The sequence below is a fragment of the Ursus arctos genome, unplaced genomic scaffold (genome assembly GCF_023065955.2).
Source record: "Ursus arctos isolate Adak ecotype North America unplaced genomic scaffold, UrsArc2.0 scaffold_3, whole genome shotgun sequence".
Classification (NCBI taxonomy): domain Eukaryota; kingdom Metazoa; phylum Chordata; class Mammalia; order Carnivora; family Ursidae; genus Ursus; species Ursus arctos.
The window spans coordinates 81293394-81317812 of record NW_026622985.1 but is presented as its reverse complement, the minus strand read 5'-3'; the positions used below and the strand labels follow the sequence as shown (position 1 = coordinate 81317812).

Genomic DNA, 24419 nt, shown 5'->3' with positions numbered 1-24419 from the left:
ATAGACACAGACACACACACACAGATCTTCAGTGTTGCCTTGCCTTTGGGTTCCCTCTGCATTCACTTCTCCTGCCAGAGCCAGACTTCTTGGAAGAATTGCCCATATTTGTTGCCTCCGCTTCCTCATTCCTGCCCCCTCCTTGGGCTACTCCAGGCTGGCTTTTGTACCTGTGACCAAACTGGTACTCTCTGGCCAAAGCCAGTAGTCGCCTTCCTATCCTGCTGTTGCCACATGGATCAGGTATGTCTGGATTCTTAGCTTCCCTGCATGATCTCACAGCAGTGACAGCGTTTGGTGTCCTCTCCTCTGGCCTCCCACACCCTGCCCTGGCCTGCCCCTTTGGCTTGTTCTCCTCGTTGCCGTTTGCAAGTTCTTCCTCTCCACCTCCAATCTCCATGCTTTGTATTCAGATGCCAACTGGACATTTCCACGTGGATACCTTTTTTTAATAAAGAATTTATTTATTTATTTGAGAGAGTCAGCACGATCGGGGGTGGGGCAGCAGAAGTAGAAGCAGACTCCCTGAGGAGCAGGGAGCCCCATGTGGGGCTTGATCCCCGGACCCTGGCATCATGACCTGAACCAGAGGCAGACGCTTCACTGACTGAGCCAGTCAGGTGCCCCTCCACATTGACATTTTGCTAACACCTCATATCCAGCGGATTCCAAACTGATCCAGGTTACCCAGGCTTGAAACCTGTGACTTACCCTTCTCGCTCCTCCCCTTACAAATCCACAAAGAAACCAAATCTGGTCAAGTTCTCAAATCCATCTGCTTTGTCTCCGCTGGGTCCCTGCCGACATTCATCACTTTCTACCACAGCTCCTGCCTTAGCACCCCTCTCCCTGCCGTCGCTAGTCTCCCCCGGTTCCGTTCTCCCTGCCTGCGCTTCCATGACCGCATCCAGAGTGATGCTTCTGAAAAACGTCTGCATCGTGTCCCTTCTCTACCTGAACTCACCCATTTCTGTAATCTCTTGTCCCCAAATTGACTGGACTTCTGTGGGGTTTGTATTCTCTCCGCATGCATAAAGAAGTCATCAAAGCCCTGGAATTCAGGCAGAGACGGAGAAGAGAGTATGTTCCACTCCACACAGCAGAACCTGACAACCCCCACTGGACGTCAGTCCCTCGGCCCTCCAGAGTTCCTGATGGCGGGCTTCCTACCACTCCCCCCACTTTCCTGGCCGTGCTTCCCAGCTCCAGCCTCTCCCCGCTGTGGTTCTCCTGCTCTGTTTGCCCTACTTCTCTTACTCAGCAGCTCCCCTCTTTGTGGAATGTTCTGACCTAAGTTGCATCACTGTCTCATCTCAGCTTGTCCTCAAAGCGGATTCTGAATAAGGGTGCGATCAGATCCAACCCAACCATGTGAGAGCTGTGTGATGGCTCCGAACCTCGGTTTTCTCATCTTTAAAATCCTGCTCTGTAAGACTGTAGTGAAAGTTAATTTGTTTGTGGAAAGTGCCAAAAACTGTCTGACCCATAGTAGTAATCAATCAAACTTGCTACCATGATATAATAACCTGTGTTACTGAAAGTGTCACTTCTTACAGATTTCCATTCCTGTAGACCAGACCAGAGCCCCTTCTGTGTGTACCAATAGTGCCCTGTGGCTCCCTTAAATCATAACTGCTAGTCTGATGAGGAAGGGTGAGGCCATCCTGCTCACCATCCAGCACCCAGCCAAGTGCCTCGTAATCGTATACAGTATCTACCATGTAGTCAATAAATATTTTTTGAACAGTTTTAATAAAATGACTTACAGAAAGAGCATTCCAGTTATGCTTATCTTCTTATCTTTAATAAGGCACCCTTTAAAAAATAAGACATAACAGGGGCACCTGGGTGGTGCAGTCAGTGAAGTATCCGACAACTGGTTTCAGCTCAGGTCACGATCTCAGGGTCATGAGATGGAGCCCTGCATCGGGCTCCACGCTCAGCATGGAGTCTGCTTGGGATTCTCTCTCTCCCTCTGCCCCTCCCCCTGCTCTTGCTCCCTCAAATAAAGAAATAAATCTTAAAAAAAAAAAAAAGCAAAGACATAACAAACCAACCGTAACTGTGCTCCAGGGGTATGTGTTTAAATTCGGCATTACTAGGTGAGCCTGGGCAAGCTCTCTGGGTATCAGTGTCTCTGGAATAGCTTTACCTGAGGGCCTTTGTTCAACCCCCAGATCCTTCAGTTCTGTGACAGCAGTTTGCAGCAAGGATAGAGTACATTTCTAGGATACTCAGAGTTTCCCTCACAGCTGTGTTCTTTCCTGTTAGCTGAGGAGAAGACGTCATCGTGCTGCTTGGGCTTGCAGGTTCTTTCCTAGTTGTGGGGAATTTTTCAAGCTGGCTATAATGAGAGGGTCTCAAAAAACCACAGAGAGGTCTGGTACGTTCTCTTCAAGTTACACATCATGTCCCTTCTTATTTTCAGTTTTGATCTTCTGTGTTGCTGAGCTGACTTCTATAATTATGCTGAAAGAATCTAATATCAGAAATAAGGTCTGTCTTACTTTGATACCTGTGCTGTTTATATGGCCAAATCAGAAGCTTTTTTCAGGACTTCTCATTCTAATGATTTCTTTCTTTCTTTCAAGTGTTTGTGTGTGTGTGTGTGTATGTATATATATATATGTATTTGTATATATATATTTGTATATATATAATTATTAATTGTAAAATACAATATAAAATTTACAGCTTCACCATTTAGAAGTGTACAGGTCAGTGGCATTGAGTCTATTCGGGTTGTCGAGTGGCTGTCACCACCATCCATCTCCCGGGCCCTCTGATCTTGCAAGACTGAAGCACCATCTGCATTAAACAGCACCTCCTCCTTTCCCTTCTTCCCGCCCCTGTCTCTATGGATTGACTGCTCTAGGGACCTCATGTAAGTGGATTCATACAGTATTTGTCCCTTTTGTGACGGGTTTTTTTCACTTAGCATAATAGCCTCACTGTTCAGCCTTGCTGTAGCATGTGTCAGACTCGCCTTGCTTTTTAGGGCTCCGTAATATTCCTTTGCGTTCACAGACCACATTGTGTTTATCTGTTCATTCGATAGTGGACACGTGGGCTGCTTCCAGCTTTTGGCTGTTGCAGATAATGCTGTTGTGAACATAGGTACACATGTATCTCTTCAAGACCCTTTGAATCATTTTGGATCTAATGATTTCTCGAACCTTCCATCTTGATGTTTCTGTTGTTTTCATGGACTCCTGCCTTCCTCCTTTGGCCACTTACTACCCCTCACCCATTGACCTTCTTCACTATTTTCCTAATAGTGTCCTGCTGTGGAGATCCTCATGCTTCAGTATGACCCTCACAGAGCTGTTACGTGGAGAAAACTGTTTGACGACTAAGAAGTAGGATTTGTTCCGACCTCCTGCACACTTGCCAGTGCCTGTTTTCTAAAGGGTGTACCCCTGGTTCTTAAATTGAAAAGGATAAAAATCCCTTAGGACAGATTTTGGTGACTGGAGACCTTCTGTATGTTGAAATTTAACTGTTTATAGTAGCGTCTTCTTGATCTGTCAGTCCTATAATTATGACATATTTATTGTCGTGAAAGCAATATATAACAATGGTAAGAAAGCTGTAAGGTGTGGAAACCATATCACACACAGCACTCCTGAAAGGCAACTATTTTTAACATCCTGTTGCACATTCTTCTTGTCTTTTTACTGCGCGTTTTTGCATATTTAGGATCATTATTTTTTTTGTATTTATTTTTTGTACCTAGTAAAGTATGAGCATTCTCAGGGCACCTGGGTGTCTCAGTCGGCTAAGCACCCGACTCTTGGTTTTAGCTCAGGTCATGATCTTGGAGTCGTTGGATCAGGCCTGCATTGGGTTCTGTGTTCAGCATGGAGTCTGCTTGAGATTCTCTTTCCCTCTCTCTTTTCCCCTCCCCCCTCTTGTGCACACACATGCACTCTCTCACTCTCAGATAAATAAATATTTTTAAAAAATAAAGTAAAAGCATTACCTTGTTAAAAAGGTCTTTGCAAATATTTTAATTATTTGGTATGGCTGAAAAATATTTATAAGGTGTTCAATAGTTTAACATTTTCCCAATTATAAAAACAAGGTTTCTTTTTCTTTTTTTTTCTTAAGATTTTATTTATTTGGAAGAGAGAGCACAAGCGGGGGGAGCAGTGGAGGAAGAGGGAGAAGCAGACTCCCCTCTGAGCAGGGAGCCTGACATGGGGGTTCGATCCCAGGGCTCTGGGATCATGACCTGAGCCGAAGGCAGATGCTCAATGGACTGAGCCACCCAGATGTCCCCAAAACAAGGTTTGTTTTAGAAAATATAGTATCTCAATATCTTAATATTATAAAGAAAGTAATGAAAAATATAAATTCTCTGCCCCTTCTTCAGCTTTTTAAATTATTCTTTTCCACTGTCTTTTTGAGATCAGCTTTTGTACTCCCCATTTTTCTGTGCCTCCCTCCCTCTCCCCTTTCCTTTCTCCTTAGCAGCACTGATATGATACTCATACACACCTTTGTATCTGGCATTTTCACCTAACATCATATCTTGTTATGAAGTATTCTCCATTAAACACATGAATTTGCTCTCATTTACTTAGTCTTATGCTCCCCTCCACTTTTAGATATTTAATAGCAATTTTAGGGCATTGTAAGTATGTCCTTGTGCAGTTATCTTTCTGTATATCTGTGATTGTTTCTTGAGGTGGTATTTATAGACCTGTTCTGAGTCAGAACAGTTTTAAGGCTTATAAAAAGACACTGCTGGTTTCCTGGACTGATGGCCTCACCTCACTCCACCAGGTTACTCTTTTTGTTGTCCATCTTTGTGAATTTGATGGCTGAAAAAAAAATCTTGATGTTTGCTAGTGAAATTCAACACTTTTTCATGTTAATTGGCCTTTTATATTTTGGAGCGCCTGGTCTGTTAATATCTTTTACCTTACACATTGATAAATGATACAGAGTTTACTACTCTGTTGCAAGTATTTAATTTTTTCTTTACCTTTCACTGCAGCTGCTTTTGGAGGTACAGGACATGTATTGTACAGAACAATGTAGTCAGCTGGATTCCCGTTATGTAGCCTTTTGTTACTTTTTTCATTAATTCCTTTCCTGTCTCTAATTCAGAAATGTTTCCTTCTGTGTTCTCCCCACCCCCCACACCCCTGTTTACATTTAACTCTTCAGTCTTCAAAGAATTAATTTTGGTGAAGGCTATAAAGTAGGAGCTGACTTTAGTTTTTCTAGAATATTCTCTTATTCACATGTGTGTCTAAAATCCCAGTGGAGCTGAGATGTGAACCAAACAAGTGCTTTTTCTTATTTTAGTGTCTTGATTTTCCCACTGGAAAAAAAAATGAGGAGGCTGTGATATACGTGTGGAAGGGAGGAGCCAGGAAGAGGGACTGGTACCATCTCTCAGAGCTTCACCCCTGCGCCCAGAATGTACCCTGTCTCCTTCTAGCTCAGGAAGTAATGATGCTCAGCACAGGCTGGTGGAGGACCGAGATAGCAGCAGTAACAAAGGTCAGAGGGCCTGTGAGTTAGGAACTAAGTGGTCCAGAGTGAGCCCTTCTAAGTCTTCACCCTACTTCAGTTCTTCACCACTAAGATAAGCAGCCAGGGCTGTGCTCATTAGAGACTTACTCGAACCTCGGGTTACAGATGGAAGGCAGCACATAGTGAAAAAGAACCCTAGCCTAGGGAGGTCAGAAATCTTGGGTCCAGTTTCAGCGGCCAGTCTATGCAACATAAGAAAGTCTCTTGATTTCCCTAATTTCCTGATTTATTGGGAATTGGGGAATTGAGATGTATATTCCCTGAGGTTTATTCTCAATGAGTTATGGTCTAGGCAAGTGGCCGAGCTCGTTTGTGCTGCGAATCCGTTGGTAACTAGTTCATCTTTCCTTAATTCAGTCAACCAGTGTAATAGCAAGTTCAGTAAAGTGATCCCCGTGTCGCTTAATACTCTACCTTGGAGAATTTGCTTCTTGCTTTCTTACTTTTCCGAACTGTTCTTAATCAAGCTTCCCTTCTGAAAGACTTCTGCTTTTCCTTATAATTACTTGTTTTGCCCAGCTATCTCTTATGTTTACGAATTAAAGAAAGTTGAGCTAGGAAGTGCTCAGACCTTGTCCTGCCACTTCCCCAGAGCTGTGGTATACATTTTTCTAAAAAGCTGAAATAGAAATGTGAAAAGCATTTCAAAAATTGGGAAACATTAAAGTGATACAAGTAATGTCTAGGAGCTCCAAATACCTACTCTCAACCATGTTGTTTATTGGTATTAATAAATTATTTGTTAACGTTATCAGTAACAGAAATTGCATTGAGAAACAGACAACCACAGGCCAAGCCTCTCCAATTTCAAATATCTTTACATTAACATACTCTGTTTTAGAGAAGTAGCACAGAGAATAGGTCTTAAGTAGTTTTTGTATAATAATAGTAAGTCATCTATCAGTCAACCCATTATAGTCATGAATGTTTTAACATTCCTCTCCCACTTTTTGATTTCCAGAGCCAGTGAACATGGTTTGATGTCTGTGGCATAATTTATTTAACACATAAGGATAATTCAGATACTATTTAATGATGATCTTTTACTAGTTTAGATCCACAGATGAAAATGTCAGTGCATTGACATTTTCCTCTTGAGAGTGTATTTGCTGTAATAAAATACAGTGACCACTTGAAATCTATAGAACTTGGGTGGAAGTTGATAAATCCAAACAGTTTTCTCCTCTGTGCCCCAGGAACACGCAGCACTATATGTTAAATAAAGCATAAGTATTTATACGTAGCTGCAACTGACTTTGTTTGATGACAATTATGTATTGCCTGATCTTTAAATAACATTGAAAAATAGCCTTTAAAATCAATCTTGGATGAATGTGACCGTCACAGAAACTGTTCCTTTATTAATTAAACTTTCACTTCTTACGGTGAATTGCTTTGATCTCATCAGTTGTTTTTTTTTTTTTTTAATGTCCTGAGGGCTTTGTTTTCAAGGCTTCCCAACAAGTTATTTTTTCTCAAAGGCCATAATATATTCATGACTCAATGAATCCTAAAGATAGTATTTTTAAAACCCTGTTATAAGCTTATTTTTCTTAGTGTGCTAGTCTGCTGCATAATTTTCTTTGCTGTGGGTCACATGATTCCTCCCGTCTGTAACACACGCACTTAAAATTTTCACTTCCTGATTGAGCCATCAAGATTACGTAAAACGTAAATCAGTCTAAATACCTAAAAGCAGGAATTTTAAGGGAAAGAAATGCTTGTTTTCTTTTTCTGTTTCATTATTGACACCTAAAAAATCGGGAGTGAGTGTGTGCCTGCCTGTTTGTACTTGGAAACAAGAGACGGTTAGGGAATTTTTTTTTTTTTTGTCCCCTCCCTTTCAGATTGAATCAGACTTTGCTTTCATTATAAAAATAATGTAGCAACTAGATAGACCGTGGGAGTAGTAGAGTTGCAGGACTGAAATCAAAATGGTTCCGATGACTGAGAGAGCTGTTCATTTACTTATTACTCTTTTCATGATCTGAATGAAGAGTGCAGCATCTCTCGGAAGGTAACGAACGATCCGATATTTCAGAATTGTAAATGGCCATTTAGCCTTTCTGCTGCCTGCTGTAAATGAAAGTAATTTCTCGCAGGCTGGATGACACTTGTTTTATCACGGATCTTAAAATCCTTCACATTTTCTCAAAGCAGTTTTGAAGTTGTCATAGCAACAGCATGACATTTGGAGGGGCTTTTAAGTAGTCCTTTAGCTAGAGTTAATTAATTTTATTAACTCTGGGTGTTTTTCTTTCCTGCTTCTCTCTGACCAACAAAGGCCATAATTGCTCAGATATGTATTTTTCGTGTTTATATCTTGGTGACTACAGTTTGAGGACTTGGTGTTTTGGTAAGTTGTTTCAGGAAAAGAACAAGAATATAATCGATTGATTTCAGATAGGTTAAACTTGGGTGTTGGTTACTTCTCTGTAGAATTGCACTGCCATTGTAGGACCAGAATTTAGTTTTATTTAAAGAGGTGGATTATGGGAGATGTTCCCCCCAAAATGTAATGGTGACTTGCTCCAGGGATTACAACTGTCCTTTGGTTTGATTCAGATATATCTAGAATAAGAGTTGAGGTACGTGGAAGGGAATGCGTCAGACTTAGAGGAGAAAATGATTTCTTTTAAAAATGGAACACTCAGCTACGACACCAAAAGCATATTCCATAAAATTTTTTTAAAAATGGAATAATATGGACTTTGTCAAAATTTAAAATGCAATACTTTTGAAACTCTAAAATTTAGTAAAATAAATTATCCTCTAGGAAAGTTTGTGGGAATCTTCTATTGGGAGAAAGTAGGTCGGGATCTTCCGTTCATAAAGCTCTGTGGCAGAAATTCTTGCCAATACGGTGATTGGTGAGAAAGGAAGCTCTTCTCTTGGGCAGGCAGAGGGTCAGGAGAAAGAATGATCCGTGCTAGGTCTGGGTGCTGGGACTTTAAAAAGTATCAGATGGTCAGTGCTTTTGTTTTCTTATAAAAGTAACCAGAGAAGGACACTTTAAAAAGCTCATGTGAGTTTCAGGGGTTTTAATGCTAAGGCCAGTATCCTTACTGTTCTGGGGAGGATCTGTTCAACCAGGGGCAACGGAAGACCATCGGGGTAGCCCCGTGTGCAGCCAACAGCAGTAAAGGTGCTAATGCACGTCCGGTGATGTCAGGAGTTACGAGTTGGCGGTTTCAAAACACTGCAGTAAACAAGGTCAAAGTGTCCCGTTTTGCTGGAAGAAGGTTTGTTTTTATGAGCTGGACAGTACGGGGATGAAGTAATTTTTCAAAACAAACCGAATTTATATGCTTTCTGTTTGTTTGTTTTACTTTTGGGGTTTTAAAAAATTAAGCAGATGAGATTTAGTAAGGGTCCCCTTTTTGAGCAGAATTATACTTTTCCCCTGTTTTTATTTTCTGTTGGTTTTCTGTAGTTTTCACAGAGGAAATGAAAAGAATTCTGATCTAGGGATTTTTTAAATGCAGTTTTAGAGAGCAAGCTGTGACCCAGTATAGGTAACTGCCAATCACAATCACTAGTAAAATATTCCTTGTGATTGTGTACCTTTCGCTCTTCTTCAGACAGGCATTTCAGTACCAGAAAGTTAATGGCGCAGAATACAGCTGACTGCGTGGTTCTCGTCTCCATGCATTTTCCAACCTTGAACCTGAGAATGCTAGAGGCTGGAGACTCTGGACACTCATCTGAGCAGTTACCTGCTGGTGGCCCGGTTCCTGAGGTAACAAGTGGGTGTCCCGGGCGTGTGTGCACTAACGACAGCCGTGATGCCGCGTGGTGCCCAGAGGTCACCGCCGTCTGTCCTGGGGACTCCTGCTTGGGGCTTCTGAGATGAACTGTGAACCTGGGGCATCCTGCAAAGTGCAGGCATTTTGGAGTGCCACAGCAAATCCGGGCGTAAGCATAAACACAGCTTTCAAAGTGAAAGCAGGGGCCTCGAGGAAGGAATTACCCTCGTCTCATTCCCGACCTGCTCACTGTGCTGGAAAACAGAGTAAGTGTTGTTTGTTTCTTTGTTAGCCAATCGCTCCTACATGTTTTCTCTTGCTGACATTATATTAGACACTCAATATCTGGCAAATGCCAGGGTTTTTTCCCCTTCATTGGGAAGTAGGATATGAAGTTTGTTAAATAGCTGATTGCTTCTTTTATCTTTTCTCTCTCTCTTCCTGTATCTAGCGCTGTGCTGGCTTGCTTGTAGGAGATAGCAAGAGATTGAAATTTGTTATCAATTAGAAAACAAAAAGTTCTGTTTTTTATTTTTTTTCCTAAACAGCCCAAGAACTTTGCCACTAATTAAATGACAATGACAGAGGCAAAGCTTTTTACGTGGTACAGCCAGGAGCACATCTAGCAAAAACAGTCCCACTGTCCTTATTTCCATTGGGAAGCAGAAAGAGTGCGTGTAGGAGGAGACACACGTGAAAACAGAGTCCCCTGTGGGAACTGTAGACACTGGGCGGGAATGGTGCCTGGACAAGAGGCTGTAATTTAAAAACCTGTCAGGAAATGGAAAGGGGCTGAGGATTACAAATTATTTAATGATGTTGGGAAAAAAAACAAAAAACAGACTTCATGTAAGAATGGGATAACAACGTATAAAGAAAGACCTAAACTTGTCAACAGAAACTGAAGTTTTCCTTCATGTTAAAAAGGGTCATGCCTTATAGATTTATAGAAAATGTATGGCTTTCAGCAAATAATTCAGAGGCATCATCACCTCTGCAGAAGACTTTAGGGCACCAGCCTAATTCTGACGCTTGACCCCATCGTCCAGTTTTACCTGATGCTAGCTCCAGAGCGGTTGCATGGCTCAATACATTTTTAATCCCAAGTTCTGTGGTTTTGAAAATGCAGTACAAATGGAAATGCAGAGTAGTTTGCGAATTGTAACTAGATTATCCTTCCTCATAAAATGGACTGTTTTTACCGTAGAGTTTTCTTGACTTCTCTCAACTCAAACAATGACACTTAGAAGGTAGAAGGAGGCAGTGTAACTATGGTGCGGCCCTGGAAGCAGAAATCAGGGATCTTATTTCTAAATCTAGTGTGGAATAGTGTGAATTTAAGTTAGAGCTTCTGTGCCCTGGGAATTCACATTTTATCTCCAAAGTGGTGGTGGTAGGGCCCGGGGTGTCTTGTTTTTCATTTAAAACACTCCATGCTCCTTAATATGAATGTCTGTGAGTTATTAATTCAGCAAACTTCTTTAAATACCTTCTTTATGTATAGTATTGTGCTCAGAGCTGTAGTTTAATCACAATTAAATTTACCGAGATTTGGTTTGTAAATTAAAGATTGAGAACAGTTTGAAACAAGGGTGAATGAGCAGAGCATTACCATCGAAGCGGTTTGTTAAAGGATGGTGCCAAGTGAACAGGGCTGTCCCCTTCTGAGCTGCCCCTCCTAATTAAAGGGAAAGGTGGCTGCCATCTGTCTTCTTTCATTCAAGGCAGTAGGGGGCCTGGGGTGGAAGGAAGCACCCCCCCCCTTTATTTTTTCTCCCACTCTTTTTTATAGTCCGCTTTCTCCCTAGTCAGTGACCCAGAAGGTCATTGATGATCTATCGCAGAATGAATAGTAACGTAAGCATGCAAGGCACTTGCAAAAAAAAAAAAAGTTTATTACATGTGCTATCCATTTAGAATTCTGCTCGAATTATGTCTGAGAGTGTTGTAATCTCTGTGTTGGTGTCTTTTCCCCTCTTGTTCCTGAGGACGCTACTGGCAGGAAAAGTGGGGATTTTTAGTTTTATTGATTTTACTTGTTCATGAAAAAATGTTTACCCTTCACTGGGCATAATCAGAAGATGGCAGCATGTCACTGTCCAGTGGGGATCTAGAGAAATACTGTTCTTACCAAAATCAAGGCCACCTGTTAACTATGATACACACATGGCATCACAAGGGAGACTGTGGGCAAGGGTGTTAACCCGTGTCCCTGTTACTCAGTGTGCACTAAGGCTTACTGGCCCAGTCATTGAAATAGTTCACATTGTTTATCCTTTAGTTAGGCAGTAAGCCTTTTAGCCCCGTTCTCATAAGAATAGGTTATTGGAGAATTTAATTTGGGGTTATGGCTTTTCGTTGCTTTTGAAATGTAGAGTGCTCTAACCGAGTGATTCAGCTTTCTTGCCTCAGTTTCCACCTCTTTAAAAGGAAGGAATACGTGCTGCTCTCAGGAAATATTTAAGAGACTATGAAGTAATACTTCGTCTTTGATAAAAGCTTTATTATAACTGAAAAATTCTAAAACCTTTGTTTCTGTTTTCAGTTTTTATGTACTTAAGCAAAGTGTCAGCAGTCATTTAAAAAAAGATTCAGTCCTGATGCAGTCTGTTGAGCTTGCCCAGGCAGTAGATTTGGACTTTCCAGAATATTCTGGGTTTTAGTACTTTCTGTGACAAGGAAATGTTATGTCTCTTAAGTCCTTGGTGTTTGGAAAGCCCAAATGTGAGAGTCATGTCTGTAATTTTATTTAAAGGTTTTTTTTCCCCCCAGTTTGTCATCAACTTCTCATGAGCTTTCTCATAGATGTGCTTATGTTGTTGAATCTGGGAAGAGCAGTATGTAGGCTCTGAAGACACTGACTTCCGTCTGCATGATCGGAGGGGAATGGAAAATAGCCCATTTCCCAGTCACTGAAGGGTACACCATGCTGGTCAGGCAGGTCTTTTCGTCTTTTTTATGTAATAACTGTAGCATCTTGACGAGGTGCTTTGGCAGCTGTCGTTGCTAAGGTGTGATTTAAAACTAATTTGGTTCAGGGGCGCCTGGGTGGCACAGCAGTTAAGCGTCTGCCTTCGGCTCAGGGCGTGATCCCGGCGTTATGGGATCGAGTCCCACATCAGGCTCCTCCACTATGAGCCTGCTTCTTCCTCTCCCACTCCCCCTGCCTGTGTTCCCTCTCTCGCTGGCTATCTCTATCTCTGTCAAATAAATAAATAAAAATCTTAAAAAAAAAACAAAAAACTAAAACTAATTTGGTTCTACCCGTCTTGTATTTATTTCAGGGGAACTAAATAAACAGATTGAATGAAGCACATCTATAAAGTGTGACTCTGAAGTCACGTGATTAATGCTTTAATGCACATAACAAAGGACACACAGGCATGACAATGAATTTTGCCTCCTTAAAGTACCCTGTCAACCGGGCAGAATTTAAGCTGCTTTTACAGCAGTGCCATCTTTGCCAAAGACACACTTAGAAGCTTTTGTTCGCTATTGCCTTAAGAGCCTTCCATCCTTTTTTTTTTTTTATTACCCCCTGTGGTAGAAATTCTCTGTCCTTTGAGAATAGAGGAAGGAGCCAGACATTAGGTCTGATGAACAGACTTATGATCAAATAACTGACCTGAGTCATTGATTCATGTAAACATTTACTGAGGCACCTACTACGTTCCAGTAGTAAGGACTGCAGATTCCAACACGAGCATGCCATGCCCCTGGCCCTCCAGGAAGACACAGTTGAGTGGGATAAATGACGCACACAGACGTAACGCTACATCCTGACAGGTACTCTTAATAGAGGCCCACGTGGTGTTGCTAGGGCCCATGGTGGGGTTACAATAAAATTTGATGGAAAAATGAGAGTAATTGTACACATGATTTATAAAGGGGCTTACATAATAGAATTTTGGAAATGAAAGCCCTGAAAAAAACCTTTTCTATTTTAAGGATGAGGAGATTGGAATTTATTTCTGAAATAAATTCTCAGCCAGTTGAGAGCCTTATGAGAAAAGGTGTTCATTCTGTAGTAATCTTTTTTTTAAGATTTTGTTTATTTGTTAGAGCGTGAGCAGCGGGAGGAGCAGAGGGGAGAGAGAGGGAAAGGGGAACAATGTGGGGTAGACTCTGTGCCCAGCATGGAGCCCAATGTAGGGCTCAGTCTCATGACACTGAGATCATGACCACTGAAATCAAGAGTCGGACGCTTGAACTGACTGAGCCACCCAGGCGCCCCTGTAACTACAATTTCTTTTGGTTAAAAAAAAAAAAAAAGACGTCTTGGGCACTTGGGTGGCTGAGTCATTTAAGTGTCCGACTCTTGATTTCATCTCAGATCATGGTCTCAGGATTGTGCGATCGAGCCCTGAGTGGGGCTCCAAGCTGGGTGTGGAGCCTGCTTAAGATTCTCTCTCCGCCCCTCCCCCCCTCCAAGGTGTGACTCTATATATTTTGACATTGTTAGAATAGCTCTGTTATTCTCCAAAGGAGACCGTTTTGAAGAATGATTCTTATTTACATGTTAAAACTAGGTACTTCTGAAATACTCAGTATACCAAAGCGTGACGTGCCATAGTTATTGCTAAGAACAGCCGTATAGCTTGTGGGAGACCTGAAGCTCGCTGGCATTTCTGAGTATTGTGGGAGAGAGAAGTCTTCTTCATGTCCTCCTTCATGTTTTATGCCATGGGGACAGAATTTGTCCTGTAGACAATAGTTGATCTCCCTGTGGATAAGTTCATTTAGCAGTTTCCTGTGTCGTGTCCCTCTATGCCAGGCACAGTTCTAGGAGCTGATCAGGTGAGCTGATTGGCTATAGATCGCAGATGCTGGTGCTACCAGTAGGACTCTGTGGGGCTGTGCACTCAGCCACCACTTCCTGGGTGCTTCTCTGTGCATGGCCACGTGGGCGTGGCAACGAGGCTGCCCTTGAAGAGCTTGCACTAAGATTCCGTGCACAGGAGACAGAATGAATGTAGAGTGAGAGATAAATGTGTTAATATAGAGAGTGAACTAAATACACCGCATGTTTGTAGAAAAGAAAGCTTTGCTATGGCCAGGATGATCAAGAAATATTGTATGGATTAAGGAGCATTTGAGCTGGACATTGACAGAAGGGTAGTGTTGGACTTGAAGACGTAGAGGGAGAGTGTCCGAGTCCAAGGAAAGCTGAGCAAAGGCCTAGAGACAGGGATGGGAAATTCCAGTGGACAGAGTGGGCAGTAACTGATTTGTTGTTGCCGGGCAACCGTGTGTGTAAAAGTGACTCATGAGAAGATAAGGCAGCCAAGGTCTGTTGAGGCCAGATCCAGGAAGGCCATGAATGTCAGACGACTACATGATTTAAACTTAATCCGAAGCCACTGGGGAGCAGTGGAAGAGTTCTGGTCATGAGAGTGACAGTGGGAGCTCTCCTGGAGGAAGCCTCGTCTGGTGTCAGTATGTGGGGCGGTCAGCTAGTGAGAGAATCAGAGCGTGAAGCCACGCGAGCTGGTGAGACAGTCCAGGGAGGGGAGGGGAAGAGGGCCCAGATGAGGAGGGACATTTGGGATGGAGAAAACTAGATTTAAGAACTGCCCGGATAACAGAGGTTGGCCGGTGGGGAGGAAGGATGGAAGCAAAATTAATTTCAAATTTTAGAACCCAGGCGCCATTTATTACTTTCTGCCATTTGCCAGGCATTTCACATGCATTATCTCATTCAGTCGTATCTAGTTCTACAAGGTTCTGTTTTTGTCTTTATTGCAGAGATGAGAAACGTAAGGCTTGGAGAAAGATTTGTCTAAAGTTGTACAGCTAATAGGATATAGAACAGGGCATTGCAGACATCCCTGATTTCCACGCCCTTGTTCTCTCTACCCAACTCGGTTTGGAAGAGAACAGACATGAGAGAGAAGGTGATCTTTGTTGTTTTGTACATGATGAAGTTTAGGTGCTGGTAAGGTGTCCCATCAGGTGAGTGGAGATGCGGAACTGAATCTCCAGGACAAAGTCAGGAGGATCGGAGTTTAAGAATGAACTGCATGTTTATTTATTCAGTAAATACTTGTTGAGTGTCCTTTGGACCAGTGCTATATAGGAGAGGAATACAGTGGGAAGTGAGCAAGCCACAGTCTTGATTCCCAGAGCTGCAGGCTAGTGAGGTCGTCACCACTCTGTGGGTTGAGTGTAATGCACGGGGATGTGCAGATTCCTGTAGGAAAAGCCATCCAGGGGACGTAACCAAGTCTGGGGACACAGAAGGTTGCTGAAGAGGTTGTAGTACTTAACATGAAACCCAACGATGAGTGCCATGATAAAGCGAAAAAAGGCATATTCGAGGCAGGGGAAATCAAATGTACTACACCCAGAGGCAGGAGAGAAACACAGTACATCCGAAGAATGGATGTAGTGTGACTGGAGTGAAATGAGTGCCCCAGGTAAGCCTAGAGAGGCAGGCAGTCACTAGATCAGGAAACACCCCAGAAACTGCGCTGAGGAATCCAGTTTCTTTCTTTCTTTCTTTTTTCTTTTTAAGATTTTATTTGTTTATTTTCGAGGGGGAGGGGCAGAGGAAGAGGGAGAGAATCTCAAGTGGACTCCGCGCTGAGCACAGAGCCCAACACGGGGCTTGATCCCGTGACCCTGAGATCGCGACCTGAGCTGAAATCAAGACACTCAACTGACTGAGCCCCCCGGGCGCCCCCCCACGTTACTATCTTAGGAATGCAGGAAAGAATTGGTTAATTTTAAGCACTGGGGTGACATGATTAGAACTCATATTTAGAAAGACCATTTTGGGATGCCTGGCTGGCTCGGTCAGAAGAGCATACGACTCTTGATCTTGGGGTCGTGAGTTTGAGCCCCACATTGGGGGTAGAGATTACTTAAAATAAAAATAAACTAGTAAGTAAATAAATAAATAAAAGAGTGTTTTGTCTGCTGGAGAAGAGATTGTAGGGAAGCAAGTACTGGAAGCAGGAAAACAGGTTAGGAGACCGTTGGAGAGAGGAATCTGGGTGAGAGATGATGGCGATCTGCATAGAGAGGGAGGCTGGGTGATATTTGAGGGTGGTAGCTATGTTGGAATTTGGGGATATGGAAGACGAGAGAGAGGACTAAAAGTCAACATACAGGTTTCTTTTTTCTTTTAAGACTTATTTATTTGAGAGAGAGCACAGGTAGGGAGAGGCGTAGAGGGGGAGAATCTCAGACTCCTGCCGATGGGGGAGCCTGACGTGGGGCTCCATCTCATGACCCATGAGATCACGACCTGAGCCGAAATCAGGGGTCAGACACTTCACTGACTGAGCCACCCAGGCGCCCCAACATGCAGGTTTCTGACAGACAGCTACGTTGTTGCTGGTACTTAACTAGAGGCCACGGTGGGAGGATCAGATCTGGGGTTTAGAATTGTTAGGTTTGGTTATCCTGAGTAACTGGTATCCTGAGTAATTGGTGAATACAGTAATCAAGAGCTGAAGGAGAGGAGGTTGCGGCCAGAGAGTGGATGTCCAGATTTATTATTGCACAAGCGAGGGTGTTCGAGGGATGATAAGAGAACCAGGTCGTGAGAGCAGGTGGGTGAAGCAGAGGGTGGAGGCCGGCTGTGGGAGATGAGGGGGTTTTCACGTGGAGGTGGGGGTCACAAAGGTTGTTGGCTGGACTCGGAGCAGAGAGGGTCAGCGCGGAGGTTAGTCACCACGTGTGGAGGAAGCACGGAGGCTGGGCACTGAGGTGTGCCCTGAAAATGTGATTTCCACGGACGGTGTGACAGACCGCATTAGCGAGCGAGGAAAAGCAAGGGCACAAGGACAAAATGAGTAGGACCCAGGGCCGGACCTCTGAGAGGAGTTCAGGGGCGGGAGGAGATCAGGGAGGTGGTTTCAGAGAGGAAAACATGGAAGTTCAGAGTCTTGGAAGACCAAAGAAGGTCAGCGCCGAAGAAGGAGGTGTTGAGCAACGCCCCACTAATGCAGGGCTCAGGAGGAAAGGATGGGGAGCGACCTTCACTCGATGAGCCCCGAGTCATTAGTGCCTGTGAGAGAGCAGCTCCCTGGAGCGACGGAGATGAAGGGCAGGCAAGAAGTTGGGGAGCGTATGGGAACCACCAGGTAGAGCAGCAAGTTTAACCCCACTTGTAGTACACTTTTGGCGGGAAGAAAAGGGCTTGTGGTAGCTTGAGGAGTGAATCTATTGTAGCAGCTAATAGTGAATCTTACTATTCGGTATTTCTTTTTTTTTTTTTTTTTTTTGAAGATTTTATTTATTTATTTGACAGAGAGCACAAGCAGGGGGAGTGGGGGGTAGAGGGAGAGAGAGAAGCAGGCTCCCTCCTGAGCAAGGAGTCTGATGCGGGGCTCGATCCCAGGACCCCGGCACCATGACCTAAGCTGAAGGCTTAGTCGCTTAAATGACTGAGCCATTCAGGCACCCCATTTGGTATTTCTTCGACAGTCTTCTAGAATTCTCTACCGTGTGTCCTGTTGCTGGTCAAATTATTTACCCTTTCTGTGCTTCATTTGTAAAATGAGTACCTGCCTCATTGGGTTGTTGTGAGGACTACGTGAGTCGTAAAGCAGTGCCTTGGGCACAGTAAGTGAGACACGGATGATGGTCAATAAAAGCAAAGATGAAAACTAAGACATGTTAAAATAACGAATCATGTATATCTTGTGTAATATATAACATACACATGCCATCACATTTTAAGCATGATTCCCTGAGTATTCACCTTAACTCTGTAATGTAAGTACAGAGGCCTGGGGTGTCATAGCTCTGTGGATGTGGTGTGCCCTGTGCCCTCCACGCACCCCCCACCCTGTTTGTGTCACTCCTCTGTGTTACAGAGGCTCTGGCTCTGACGGAGTTTGCAGCCCTTGTTCTAAAGGCTTGTCCCTTCTGTGGACAGGCTCATTCTGCTGTCCCCATGCCAGCTTCTACGTCTACTTTACAGGTTTTTTGTGCTTTTTTTTTTTTTTTTTTAGATTTTTATTTATTTGTTAGAGAGCGCACAAGCAGGGGGAGCAGGAGGCAGTGGGAGAGGGGAGAAGCAGGGAGCTGGGCAGGGAGCCCGTTGTGGGGCTCGATCCCAGGACCCTTGGGAATCATGACCTGAGCTGAAGGCAGACGCTTAACCGACTGAGCCACCCAGGCGTCCCTACTTTACAGGTTTTGCTCAGACTTAGAATTCACCTCAAGAGACGTGGGTGCCTCATCCGAATATCTTGCTTTAATCTGATCGCCAAGAGTGAAATTGCGGTGCGTTCCAGGGGCTTTTCCCGCAGCAGAGAACCATCTGAACATCCTCTCTCTTGCAAGGAGAGTGTGATCATTAATTTTATGTGTCAGCTTAGCTAGGTCGCGGTACCCAGATATTTGGTGAAACACCCGTGTGGATGTCACCTGGAGGTATTTTTAGATGAGGTTAAACATTTAAGTCGGTCGATTCTGCGTAAAGCAAATTGTCTTCCATAATTACCTTCATGCAGTTGACAGCCTTAAGAGAAAAAGACTGGTGCCCGCCCCCCACCCCGCCCGGGAACAAGGAATTCCGTCTCCTGACGGCCTTCCAGCTCGGACAGCCACACAGCGCTTCCCTGGGTCACCAGCCTGATTGAGGATTTCAGATTTGTCAACCCCCATAATCACCTGGGCCAGTTCCTTAAAATAAATCTCTCCGTCATTCTCCATCTTTCTCTCCGCCATACTTGCACAGAGACACACACACACACACACACACACACACACACACGCACGTGCTTGTACACGCACATCTTACTTGTTTCTGTCTCTCTGGAGAACCCTATCATAGATGGGGAAGTACAGACTTTAAGTTGTTCAGCTGCTGTGATATAACGAAAAACTGCCGCAGGTCTCTATGCATATATACATACATTCACACGCACACATATTCATGCTTCTGTTCGTATATAACTTGTGGTGTAGATGAGGAAAGCGAATTGCAGAGGGGACGTGGTGTACTCATGGTGATGCATAAAATTGATGGGAGAACCAAAGAAAGAACCTGATTTCCTCTGCTGTGTTTCAGTTGTTGTCTCAGTAGCTGGCTCTCATGTTTTTATTAACAAGATAATAAGCTGCTGGGTTTGCCTTGCATGATTGTCGCTAACATTTATGGACTATTTTCTGTATGTTGGGTATTAATCTAATTCCTTTGTGGGTGTTTGTGATTTTAATCCGTACAACTACCCAGCGAGATAGGCTCTAATACTGTCCCCATGTGACAGATTTAAGTACTGAGTCCCAGTGAACAACATGGTCCTTGCTGCACAGTAGTGAGTGATAGAGGGCGCCTGGCGCCCCGGGCAGCCTGGCTCCAGGGCTGGTGCTCCTAACCACCCCCTTCTATTGCTTCTCAGCATAGATGTCCTGAGCGTAGCTCCTCATCTCTCCTGTGGAGTCATCATCCAGAACATTCGTTGTGGTAGTGGTACTTTTTATAGGGTTTGTTTTATAAATTTTTTAAAAAGATTTTATTTAAGAGAGAGAGAGAACTCACAAGCAGAGGGAGCAGCAGAGGCAGAGGGAGACGCAGGCTTCCTGCTGAGCCCAGTGCAGGGCTCGATTCCAGGACCCCGGGATCATGACCTGAGCCGAAGGCAGACACTTAACTGACTGAGCCACCCAGGCACCCGCCCCTTAATGGGGTTTGCTTTAAAAGAGAAAATGCGTGTAAGTTATTTAAGTTATAAGAGGCCATCTGATAATACCTGCTGGCACTTCCTTAAGAAACAGAAAACATACCCTTTACAGCAGCAATTTGGGCCTCTTGCTGGGGTCTATTTTTAGCAACTAGACTTTCCTGTCTAGCCTAGTAGTGCTGGTGGCCATCTGATTTGCCACAATCATACAGAAATGTGATAAAGTGGTGATGTGGTTTAGTTCCTTGTCCATTAGTTTGAGGGGTGTTCTGGGGAAGGAGATAGCAAACTTCTGTGTGTCTGTCCCTGGGTTCCTAACTGCTATTTCCTAGGCCCGGTGTCGTCAGAACTCGTACAAGTGCTTTACAGACATACCTCATGGAGTCTTCTCAACATTATCATCCCATTTCACATTTAAAGAAAGCCCTGATTAGGGTGTTCAAGAATGTCTCCAAGGTCAGTAGCAGAGCAGGATTTACACGTTATCTTAATGACGCCAGCCGATGCTCCCAGTCTCCCTGCTGTCCCTCCCTGGGACTCTCCGCTCCTCCCTGCTGGACTGTAAGCTCCATGAGGGCAGGACCCTTTCCTCACTGGCTTCACCGCCATATGTCAGCATCTACCAAGTGCACTACCTGACACACAGTAGGTACCTCATGCAGGGATGTGGAGTGACGAACTCACTCTGTTCTCTGTGATCAACACCAACCAGCTGTGGGCCAGGGAGAAAGCCCAGACCTGCTGGGGGTACCCTGGACTCCCGTGGAGTGAGCCCTCCGGCACCTGTTGGCGGACATTTACTCGATGAGCACATCAGCCTGGCCTTCAGCAAGGTGCTGCATGGCTCTATCGACAGATCTCCCTCCCCGAAGGCCTCTATATGATGTCCTGTCCATGCCTGTCATAGCACTCAGGACTGCTGTTCCATAGCTTGTACTCTATGCCGATCTAGGACAACATCTAAATAATATTGGTGCTTTTTAAGGAAACGTCGAATTATATGTTTTTAAGACATTCCTAAAGTCTCTGTTCCTTCCATTATTCCAGATCTCTCCCTCTCTTTCTCTCCTGTGTCTTTTCTCTCTTTCACGTGTGTACTCACGCTCACATGTACACTCACATTCACACACACTCGTGCACGCACTTTCACAGCCATCCATGTTTATTCACACTCAGGCGTTCACACTCCCGTAGTCACACCCCCCCCTTAGTTCCTCACCTATCTAGTTAACGTATCTCCTTTCTTTTCAAATGAAATAGATGGAAAGCCACTTTGTAAAGCAATGCTGTGTTATTTATATTTTGTCCCATTTTTTTTCTCAAAGTTCATTTCCTTTGCTTCTCATAACTGGAAACTAGATATTGTAGTCAGCACCATTATATAAGTTTATTTTTCCTCTTGGAAATACTAAATTATGATGAGTTTGATCAAAAAATATAAAAATAAGCAGCATACAATACTTAACCTCAGATTCTTGCCTTTAATCCTGCAAGTATATGATGATTTCTGCAGACCTGGAGTAAATAGTGTGAATTTTCTTTGTTTCTTCATAAAACAAATGGTATGGCCTAGCAGAGTCACCTCTGGGCTTGTATAGTTCATAAGATACACGGGTCTGTGTACATACTTAATCTACGAATCAAGGCTTATGCCTTTTGCAATTTTTCTTTCACCTTAAAAAGAAACCTGGCTGGCTGGAAACTCCATTATTGTTACTATAAGAAGCCTTACGATTTATATCCAAATCAAGCCAGGAAAGAATGCAGATTCACTCAGTAAAAATTCATTAACAGCCTGCATTGTCCCAGAATGCACCTCCTTGTAGCTTTGAAAGCCTCAAAGTTAGGGCAGTTTATGTTTAGGAATGACCCGTCAAAATAGCAAGGCAAGATGTAGGCAAGAATGTAATTTTTCAAAATTTAAATTTTTTAATTTTTCAAAAATTTAAATTTAAATGTGGAGCATACATCAAAAGAACACAGTCTTATTAGAGCCACAAAAATGAGAGATAAATTTGAAAAATGTACCTTCGCAACCTTCTCAAACTCGAATTGTTTTTCTGGCAGTCCTCTTTTTGAATCGGTCTGTTGATTTGTTTATTCTTTTTTTAGTAGGAAGGAATAAAAAGTTCTCCTTAAGAATTCATTAGAAATTAAAATTCATCTCAGCAGTTAGTACTCTAGAATATGGTGAAGGCTGATTTAAAAGGGCAGTGTTTAATGGGACCGGCCTTGGAAAAAGAGGACAGGGAATCGTCCTGGCCAGCACATCTTCGCCATGATGGAGAAATGGTTTTGCTTTAATTGCAATTCTTTCATTCCCTTCCTTGCCAAGCCCAGTGGCTTCTGTTATAACATGTGGCGACTTCTCCCTCGGAGACTAACTCAGTCCAAGTTACCATAATATTTAGGACCAGCTACAAAGACATTTCTTCCCCTAAACCCATGCCAACTCTAAATCAAACTATCTTCTCCTCCCTGGCCATTCAAATAGATCCAGCTCTTATTTGAAAATAAGGACAAGAAATGCACAGGCCTCTTTTTGTTTTATACCTGTTCGAACAGATAGATAAACAAGGCACGTCATGCCTAGTGTTGCTGTGAGCTCGGTCACTTCCTTCTAAAACAGACTCTCATACCGTGTTCATTTAAGACTTGCAACTTAGATGTTCTAGACAGAAGAAAGCGTATTTTAGTCTAGCTCCAACAAACTGTCTGCTATCAGTACTGATGCAGGAAAGAAGAGCAGTCTAAAATCATGGACCCTCAACGGGTGTGGCTCTGAGCTTCTCCTATACAAACTTCAGCCTCGATGGGGGCAGGGCTGGGAGACAGCCTCATCCTTAGCGGCCTCAGATTGTCCTCTCGCTGAACAAGGAACACTAACCCATCTTGTTTTTAAGAAAGCAAGCCTAGCAAAATAGAAAGATATTCCTTTTTTTTTTTTTTTTAAAGATTTTATTTATTTATTTGACAGAGAGAGACAGCCAGCGAGAGAGGGAACACAAGCAGGGGGAGTGGGAGAGGAAGAAGCAGGCTCCTAGCGGAGGAGTCTGATGTGGGGCTCGATCCCATAACGCCGGGATCACGCCCTGAGCCGAAGGCAGACGCTTACCGACCGCTGTGCCACCCAGGCGCCCCAGGAAAGATATTCCTGATAAGTAAATTTGCTCTGACCTGTAAACCTGGTCAGAATATTTTTTCCTTGGCATTTGATCCACCTACTACATGTGTGTTTTAGTCACCTTGATTAAGTACTTATATTCCATAACCAGTGTTACTAGTATACATTAATTTCTTCCTGTTTTTAGGAGGTTTACCTACCTGCACTGCTTAGTTTATTGTTTTGAAGTACAACTTTCAACACAATTCATTTTTATGGGTTGTATTTCTTTTTAATTTGATCATTTTATATGTATAAAAGATTATATATATATATATATATATATATATATATATATATATATATAGCTCTAAAGCACAATAAAAAAAAATGCACTCTAGTGAACCACCACCCAATTTAAGAATCAAAACATTGCCAGTACTTTTGGATCTCTCTGTACTTCATTTCGACCATTCTCTGGCTTCCTCACAATTCTGAAATTTGTGTTTAAGGTTCCCTTGATTTTTTTTAAACAAATATGTGTATTCTGTCACATAAATGTGCATTGCTAAAGGTATTTTGAGACGGGTAAACGTGTGCAGTTTTTGGCAGCTTGTGTTTTTCCTCCATATTATGTTTAAAACATTCATTCATGTTGTTGGGGATACAGCTGTTCCTTTGTATACATTGCTACAGTATTCCAGTGTGTGTGAATATACCCTGCTTTCCCCCTTACCTGGTTTATGGGGCGAGGGGAGCAAAACAAGGAGTTCTGTTGTCGACCTGTTGACTTTGAGATGGCTGTTAGAATTCTCATGGAGGTGTTGGGTAGACGGGTGGGTATTGAAGCCCGTAATTCAGGAGAGAGGTCTGAGGTAGAGATACCAGCATGTGGATGGCATCTAAATCGTTACTTCTCCAGCCGTTCCTAGAATGCTACTTAATCCATCAATTGAGATTTTTATTTTAGAATTTTGTTTTTTCCTTCTTAAAGCTTCTATTTGTTTTTGGTTTTTTTTCCAATCTGCCTGGTAACTTTGCTGCAGTGTGACTTGTAAAAGCATAAATGAGAATATGAGCTTCAAAGAAAATAGGGGGAAAAGTATTTTACAAACTTGGTAGTGTATAAGTTATTTGCAGATGCAGTGAGTTGCAAATGAAACCATGTATATATAAATTTGCTTTGTAATCCAGAAGAATACATGTTTAATTTTACTTGATTTTACTGCTTTGTTAACTTGTAGCTAAAAGCTAATGTTCACCTCCCCAGTACAAGTATTAACTCATGTAATCTTCACACCCACCTGTGTGACCAGTCGATACGATTTGTACCTGTTTTACGGATGAGAAAACTAAAGCTCACAAATGGTAAATCCGGGATTC

General features: G+C 43.1%; 1 long non-coding RNA gene across 6 annotated transcripts in view; it reads left to right on the top strand.

Annotated features, from left to right (window-relative positions):
* The window catches only part of LOC125281119 (uncharacterized), a 225606-nt gene that overhangs the window by 137784 nt on the left and 63403 nt on the right, over positions 1-24419 (top strand). For 3 of the 6 annotated variants that reach the window (XR_007188195.2, XR_008956441.1, XR_008956442.1), the window contains one exon: positions 9129-22854. This is a non-coding gene — a long non-coding RNA (uncharacterized LOC125281119). Of the gene's footprint in view, positions 1-2694; positions 2885-9128; positions 22855-24419 lie in introns of those variants that run through there. The other 3 variants (XR_007188198.2, XR_007188200.2, XR_008956443.1) reach the window with 2 other exon arrangements.